Genomic DNA, 9,616 nt, shown 5'->3' with positions numbered 1-9,616 from the left:
CTTAATTTTTTAATTTGTTTCCTGCAGACATTCTATACTAGTATGTTCTTATTTAACTATTTAAATGTGTTTTTACTATTTATTAAGTGGAAACATTACATGACCCTGCACATCAAAAATCAGAGTTATACAATGTTAGCTCCAATTGTTTCCTCCCTTCACTGCCTATCCCCAGTTTTTTGGAAGCATTCCATAAGTTGTGTTAAAAAACACGCATTGGTCAGATATATTCTTGCATATGCTTGGCCCTGGGATTCTTGGAGCCTAATGATTAAACATTCATCTACCAGCTCAGAATCAACGTAACTCAGTTTTTCCATGTCCCATTTTAAATAAAATGTCGGTATCATTTGTTTATGAATTGAAATGAATCAGACAATGGCTTCCTGACCTTTATTGGCAGCATTATAATCATTTAGTAACCATTGTGATATTTTCTTTCATACACAAAGGTATAGCTAGATTCAATAAAGATTGCATTGTGTACACAATATGCATTCAATTAAATTCTTATCACATTTTTTGTGCTTTCTAGTCACTCAGAAAGATTACAGTAAGTGTACAGTCTACACTTTGTGGTAACTTGTATGAATCCCTGTCAGTATTTAAACCTACAAGAATTCTTAGGTATAGCACATTTAAAGAAATGAACACAAATAGCTAGCACTGCACATTACATTCAACAAATATTTAACGCTGATATCAAGTACCTCAAGACATTCTGCTCACTTATTGGATGCACAAACAGAATGTGTGCAAGAAATGAATTGTAACTCCTAAAATGTCATTGGAGACTTTTATTTATTTAGTTAGTTATTTAGTTATGTATTAAGTTATTTTTGCAATAAAAAGCAGACGTATATTAATGTATTTATTTTTGGCATTTGTCACTGGGAAAGTTTGCCTGGGTATTGAATGTGTTTTCAACAGAGACCTGGGAAGAAAAGCTCCATTAACATTAAAGTACATTATAAACAGAGCTAGGGGCATTCACATACTGTATCAAGTAGTTATGCACAAGCTTTATGCAACAGACTTTTAAACTTTATGTAGTAAATCTCGTAATTATGTATACGTCTTCTGCAATACACACATAGACATTAACATCAGTGCTGGGCCCCCTGTTGTTTGGAATGTACTTCTCAGAAGTTCAGGCCAAAACAGAGGGGCTGTGGCTGACAACGTTTGCTGACGACTGCAAATTAGGTGCAAACATTGAACCCCCAAATGATGTCAATATACTTTAAGAGGGACTTACACAAACTAATGATTGGTGCCAAAGCCATGGACTCAAACTTAGTGCTAAGAAATGCATAATCATCCCCTTCAGTAAAAATGATATCCCTGAAGACTATCATATAAATAATAATACCCTAAGTGACAACTCAGTAGCGACAGATGGGAGAATGCAAGTTGACTGTAGCCTAAACTTTGACCACCATGTGCCTACTGTGGTAAGGAAAGCATTCTACATCACATACCTCATTAGCAAAGCCATTGTGTCAAGAGCGAAAGAGGTCATAACACCCTTGTACTCGACCCTCATCAGGCCAATAATTGAGTACAATGCTCCCTTTGGTATGTACCTTACCAGGCACCTGCAGCAACTTGAGAAACCTTAGAGATTTCTAACCATGAAAATTCATGGTCTCCAGCACATGTCATGCATTGACAGACTGACGTCACTGTCACTGTACTCAGTAGTGTACAGACTACTTAGGAGAGACTTGTGCCTGGCCTACAGAGTAATCTTGGATCCAAACCCAATGGAAATGCTGTACATCCCAAGTCAGATGGGACAAGGGTCACCCACTTCAGGGACCTTAACCTGGCCTGTGACATAAATAGGACCTGCTGGAGAGAGAGAGATAAATATCTCAGAAGTTGCCACTCCTCTGGAATAGGCTACTAATTCACATCAAACAGAGCCCCTGGATGACTGGATGGGAAATGGTAAAGTCCTGCTAGAGATTTCACCAATGACTCTCCTTGATATGGGCAGTCATTGACCCTCCTGGATATGGGCAGTCATTGCTAACTAAGATCTTGAGTTGTGGCAAGATACTTTATATTTGGTTTCTCTTGTATTATATTGGGTACACATGGCTAAGCTTATAAAGACCTTCAGGTCAATAGCCCAGTAACCATCTATTTACTAGTATTTATGTACAAGTGTTAAACTATTAGACATATAGGCCTTATACAACTGGATAGGAATTAAAATTAGTCACAATTCAAGTGAGACTCTTGTCACTAGTGCAAAGTGCAAGAAGCATATTGGACATGGTATATTTCAGAACTCTGCATGATTCTTTGTGCCCTAAAACATCAATGTGCCTTGGAAATAATATCTGTATGGTGTTACTAGTTATTAGTGCAAAATAAGGTTATTGTGAATAATGAATATAGAGTTTTGTTAGTTATTAATAGAGATACGTAGACAGTCAACCTGGGGAAAAATGGGGACAGACCCAGTATTGCTGCAGAAATTGTTTTGGCTCACATTTGAAGGTGAGGAGATTGTTCAGAAGTTGAGAGTAGTAGAGATCAGGTTCTAGGATTTTGAAATAGTTGAGGATAAGACATCACCGGCTGAGTTAATGGCTTTTTACGTGAGGTAAAGAAAATGGTCTTTAGGGTAAAGGGGCCTGTTCATTTTAAAAAGATGGAGGGTGTATCATGGTTGTGTATTATGTTATGGACAGTAACTAATTGTGAATACTTGTAGTATTGCTGAAGCTCAAGCCAGTTCAGGTTTTTAAGGCCTATGGAGTGGTGAGACCTATCGAGTTGGTTATTGGCAAACGTTCCTATTTTTATGCAGCATTGCTGTGGTTTAAGTTTGAACCTTTGAGGTTGGCGAATATTGGGAAGCCATACAAAAGAGTAGGGAAGAGAAAGGTAGAGACAATAGTTCTCTTTCTAAACTCAGTGAGAAAATGTCTAGATCTATATAACATTGTAGTTTACATTTTTTTGGATAACTTGTTGCATATCTACATAAAATTTCAAAATTCATCCATGATCAACCCTAGAAACTTTATTTGGGAGACTACTTCTATTATTTTATTATTGGAGGAAAAGATAGTAAAGGTGGTTTTGTGTGAAGCCTCTGACCTAAGAGTAAAGTAAAGTTTTTTTTTTTTTTTTTTGCATTAAGAAATGTTGAGAATCTGTTGGCCAAGATTTATTGGAGGGAATGAATCTTGGGTGAGTTGTTGAAGAGTGGACAGGTTCTGAGTGCAGCAAATGAGGGTAGAATCATTTGTGTATTGGATAAGAGTAGCATGTTTACTTGTATTATTCAAATAATCTGTTAATAGGTTGAATAGGTGGAACATGAGGATCCATAAGTTATCCTGACAGTGACTGCCAGAAAAGATGACTAGCAGTATTTCTATTTTCCTTGTGTGTGTGTGTGTGTGTGTGTGTGTGTGTGTGTGTGTGTGTGTGTGTGTGTGTGTCTTGAAGGTGGCATCAAAAGCCTTTGAGAGGTCGAGGAATAGGGCGACGAGTTTTCTGTCATCTCTGCAATAGTTAATGATGATGGTGAACCTGTATTTTCTAGAATGCCTGCATAGTTAAATTATTTTTTTTTTCCTTAAGGCTGATATTTCAGGAGTTTTGGGAGATCAGGCTGTATTTGTGTTGAAGAAGGCTACATTCTGTTGATGTATAATTGCAAAAATCTTGGCTTTACTCTTGCGTAAAACAGCTGCAGTATGTAATCATTACAAGTAGTCCTCTACATTACTTAAATCTGCTAAGAATGAAAACAGATTGCAAATTAGCTGTGACATTTTAGGCTCCCTCTTTTAATTCTGACACTCATAACTTTGAGTCCTTGATTACAAAAAAAAAGATATTATAGAGCATCAGAATGTTGAAAAATCAGCTTTTTCTCCATTTTCTCGATTCAGTCTCACTATTCTGTGAGTCACACTTGGAATTTAAAACTATTACCAATATTTTATTCTCAGCATTGGATGCATGTAGTAGGCTAATAAAAAACTGTAACTCCTTCCGCCCCATCGACCTGCTCTCTGATTACGAGAGCAAATAATAACCTTGAGAATATAGTTTAATGTTGCAATATACTTTTATCCACTAAAGTCTATCACAGACAATTTGACAAGTGTGAGTCCAGCATAAGTGATTTAATTAAAGATTATTCCAGGTTGGAATGTGATTATAACAAAGAGGGTTCCACATTTGCCTTTGGTGTTAACAGCTTATTCAGTAGTGTGGAGCTTATATGTAGCAATAACACTGTATAACATGACCACATCACTTAGATCAGTGTACAAAGCTTAGGCTTTAAAAGTAACTCCTCAAAGCATGTGTTCTTTCAGTTTCTGCCTGGAGATTCCAGGGGACATGTATGGCATCTGCTAGAGCCCTGCTGATAAAGGATATTATGATCTGCATTTGGGATCTGCTCAAAGACAATCACTATTTATGCATTATTGCACACAGATCTGATTTTCAAGGACATCTCAGTTTTCACAATAAAGGTGCACATTCCATTCCAGCACTGCGGACCACTTTTCCATTTCAGGTAAAGGCTTTAGTTAGACATCCACAAATTTAGCAATTTGAATAAGCTTTGCTTCTCTGTTTTCTATAATCTCTTGCTGCATTTGAGAGGGGTTTGGAAAGGTTTTTTTCCTTCAACACAATCAGGACTTAGTGAATCAACATTAATAATTTATTTGTTGCATCTTTAAACTTGATAATTGTTTCTGTATTCAAACTATATCTCCTGTTGTAAAATTAAGCACTTTCTCATGAGACACTTTAAAATATTACAGAATAACAGGGGATAGTCATATGGAGCAATGCAGTTACCCTAACCTTTTGGCATGGGACAGTCCTGTCCATACAAAAAAATGATCCACCAGCCATAATGCACTGTTTATCATGACCAGTTTGTGGTTGTAACTTTCGGCTTTTCCGCCACAGCGGAACTTCGGTCCGCTAATCATTGGCAGTAGATTTTTATGTGCCGAGTTGCCAGCCCTGATGCACAACCTTCAACAAAGGTACGCCCATTCACGCATGTCTCCACACAGAAGACGCTCTAGCTGAGAATCGAACAGGACAACGTCTTACTGTGAGGCAACAACGCAACCGCAGCATCACCACCGCAGTATCAGTTTTTCCCTGGTAATGGCACTTATTTTAATTTTCTTCCTGCTTTGTAGATGGAGAAATCATGGCACAGAGTAGAGGATGTCCCCCACCCCACATACATGCATACATACATACACACACACACACACACACACATATATATATATATATATATATATATATATATATATATATATCAGTGTTGAAGAAAATCCATATACAACTGCCTCAAATTATAGCTGTTGTAAAAGCTGAGTAATCAAACAATAACTTTAGGTAAAAAAAAATTATAATGAATTATAGTTTGCCTTAATCTATTAATCTTATTACTGTTGTAAAATATGCATTATTGTTTATGCTATTATTTCAGTAGATTTTTATAACTATATACACACTGATCTTTTAATATATACTTCAGTTGTTTTTCGCACTGATTTACTTAGCATCTACTTGCTTGAATTTCATCTGTTGCGTAATATGTTAAGCTTTTGACAATATTCTAATGTGCAGTCTGGAGAAGACAGCAAGAATCCACAGGGAAGACGACCACAAAGCACTTCTCCATCTGGGTTCCTACTGATTTTGTTCACTCTAAGGACTTCATTCACTTCCTAGGACTGGGTCTTCACTGCTCCAGCCTCACACATTACACCTGTTATCTTCTCCAGATTTCACATTAGTGTTTTGCCAGCAGCATAACTCATTAGAAGATACATGGAATTCAAGCAAGTAGAGATTAAACAAAAGGTAAAAATAAAACTGTGTGACAACTACCTAAGCTTGGGTGCTGTAGTGAAGGATCAGGGTGCCTGGTTTTGATTGACATCTTGTGTGACAGCATTGGCTAGATTTTGATGGTCTGGCTTTTGTGGGTAGAGCCTTACGGACTTGAAATACTCGAAGGATAGCTAACAGTACTCTAATATTTAATCCAGAGAAGTCAGAAGCAGACTACAGAGAAGGAAGAGAAAAAGAGCACAAAACCCCATTTTTTCTTCTGACTTCCTACTGATTTAGAGCACTAAAATGACTTCACTGACTTCCTAGAATCAGATCTGTAGTTTTCTAGCCACTGGTCAGAGCAGAGACTTCTGCTTGACCACTACCTGTATTGGGTTCTAGTGAAGAATGGCAGAGTGCCTGTTTTTGCTTTCCCAGCTTCTTTAGAGGTTGGATGGGTTTTGATTGGCCAGATTCCCTGGGGTGGAGCTTTACATTGCGAATGCTTCTGCACTCTGTGCAGCAATACAAAGCAGTGTTAATCCTGTCGGGTAAATAGCGCAACAGCCTAGCTTATTACAGGAATGAAACCACTACCTCCATGTTGTAGATCATATACATTTCATTGGCTTTTCTGTTTTAGCTTATTTGCACTATTGTGACAGGGTTATTTCACACAATGAAACTGTGGTTTCCTTCTTATTAGCTTAATGCTGACTTTAGTGTTATTAACCATAAACGCTGTATTTGTGTGCCTTGTTACAGTTCAGCGATAATACTGCACTATTGCTAGTACTTTGTTGGGTAATTTTGCACTTTTGAGAATTAGTAAAAGTGGGTGGATAGAAGTAAAATTAATTTATTATTTTAGTTATTGATTGTACTTTGTGATCATTGGTGGTATAATGTTTCCATTTCCTGTCGTCTATTGTACTGTTGTGACATTTAAATCTACGTCTCTATAGATCTGCAGTAGTGACTACCAGATTATACAACCTCATATACTTTTGCTGTTTGTGCTGCATCCTATCTGAATACTTTCTATTTGTTTGACAGTTACTGCACTCAGAACTATTCATTTGTATCATGTATAGCTGTTACACTGTAGTTACTGCTCCTGCATCCACAAGGTTAGACTATCTGTTGATGACTGCTGTTACTAGTTAGCCAGAGACCAAACTAACCTATTATTTCAGCAGTTGATTCCCTTTGCTGCCATTATAGTATTATAGCTCTTACTGATTTTTTTCACTATTTCGGAAATCAAAGCATTATTTTCAGTTACTGCACTTGAAACTAGAGGTTAAAACTATATTATTTAAATTTCCATTTTTTACTGATTACTTTACCTAGTCTACATATTGCTGTCACATTTTGCTTTGCATTTTTTGCATTTGTGAATGCCACCACTGCTAATTCTTGAGTCTAAAACTTACAGTAGTCAATATTCTTGTTTTGTTTAGCCATATCTCATATAATCACCATTTTCTAGTGAAGTCAGTTATTCCCTTGTTTCATATAAGAAGAATGATTTATTAAGCTATCCTATTTCCTCATACTCCTTCATCCTCACTGGCCATTGTAGAATCTCACTCAGCTCTTGTATATTCTTTAAATAGCCTAACAGGTCAAGGTATTCAGAAATACTGTGGCAGCTGCTTTACAATTACCAAAACGACTTAATTGCTACTCAGAGTAACTCATTCCATGTGGGAGTATTTGCTCAACTTGGAAGGTATCATCTTACCTCAAAACACATTTTGTAAACAAAACATGTACACCTCTCCTACACCATCTTATGTTGTTCAGCCTACCAAACCATTGACTAAAAAAACTCAGCCATTAATTCACACAACACATCCATCTGAATCATTTATACCCACAACCAATCCATGTACTTCTAAGAGTCACACAAATGCAAACTTTAACCAGTCAGTGTCCACTAAGTCTGCATCTATCCCTGGTAATGTTTTATTAAAAAGTGACTCTGTAGTCAAACATATGGACACCACCCTCACCAGCTCTTGGATAGGGAATGGAATGATACTTGGATCACCTTTCAGAGGCAGGATCTATGACATAACAAGATCTCTTAGATCTTGCCATCCTGACAAAATATGATTATAATCTGATAGTTTTCCACATGGGGGTGAATTATCTTAAGTGCTCTACCCAGATCTCTCTAATACCCTCTAATCCTAAGACCTCTCAACTGAATTCCTTTCTAGTTCAATAAAATGACTGACCTGCACTGCCAGTGGTCTGCATGCCCAGTGCTTTCCTGACATTATAAATGTTAATTCCCTTGTACAAATAGTAACCATCCTGGTAGGGACCCAAATCCCTCAATCATGTCTTCAGAAATGAGGTCCTTTCTTGCATTCTTCCATATGCATGATGATCTCACATTAAATCAAACTATAAATTAGTGACCCTTTCCTATAAAACTAGTGAAATCCCCCCTGAAAATACCTCAGAGTTGTATTGAGAAATTTAAAAATAACCTCCTAATGTGAATTACTCATAAAAATAAACTATATAACAGGATAAATTACTCAATGATTACAAGGGGTTTCATTCTACCAACTTTAATCATACACTTAAGCACCCACTATTATTACTTTGGGAAAGGCCTTGTCAGCCCCTCAAAAACTGCAAACGCCTCATCTATGGACCCTAATAGCATAATAAGTTGCTAATTATCAGTACCAATTATCTCTTTGAACCCTTCCTTAACCTCTTTTTTCCCCTACGAATCTTCAGTGGTTACATTCCTGAAGACAGGTAATGGGAATTGTAATGCTGCTACCCAAGGGTGGCCCAGCCATGGACCATTGTAACTATAGCCCCATTAGTCTTACTAGTTTCATATGTAAAGTGACAGAATATTTTATCTGAGATATCAATAATCTATATATTGAAAATCCATTAACCTTGGACTCTCAACTCCGCATTGTTGAAGGCAGGTCTTGTCTTTTTAATTTCTCTGAAAAAGTCATTGAGTATTGAATGGCTGTTATGCAATACGTTTATCTCATCTGAGTCTGGAAAATGTTTTTTCTTTATATGGAATTGTTGACAAACTTACACATCTGAATATAAATCCATATTCTGGACATTAACTAGCTAGTTGGATGTCTGTCAGAACCCATGTTAAAGTCACAGGTAGCACTTGTGTAAACAAAATATCTACCACTTGTGAAGCACACGGACGAGACCACTGCTGTTTGGCATCTGTTTCTCAGACCTTCAAGCCGATACTCCTGGGCCTTAGCTATCTACTTTTGTAGGCAATTGTAATTTGGGTGTTGTTATTTGTTCCCCAATGGAATCATACTTGTTTTAATATGGGTTAAGCAATATTAACAGATGGCACAAGGACAACAATTACAAGCTAAACATGAAAAAATATAGTTTAGTTAATTTTGCTAAACAAAATATTTCCACATCATAGCATATAGATGACACATCCTTTCAGTCAGGCACCATCTGATAGATTCCTTATCTATTATTGTGTCATCACAGAAGTTTGGAAAGCCATCTATATGGCTTATTTAATTTCCAGAGTTACCTTCTGTAGATTCTATGACTCCTGCGCACTGGCCCAGTAATAAAAGAGCTTCAGTCCTCACCACTAGCACCAGTGAAGGGCATGCACATTGGTGGGATAACAAGTACACACACAGTAAAGTACAATTTCCCTTAAGAGCACACAGAGATCACATTCCAGTCTGGGGCTGGTTTTGACATTTCTCTCCAGATC

The sequence above is a fragment of the Protopterus annectens genome, chromosome 15.part0 (assembly GCF_019279795.1).
Source record: "Protopterus annectens isolate FY-2018-M chromosome 15.part0, PAN1.0, whole genome shotgun sequence".
Lineage (NCBI taxonomy): Eukaryota > Metazoa > Chordata > Ceratodontiformes > Protopteridae > Protopterus > Protopterus annectens.
The sequence above is the reverse complement of the archived record's forward strand: the minus strand, read 5'-3'. Positions refer to the sequence as shown.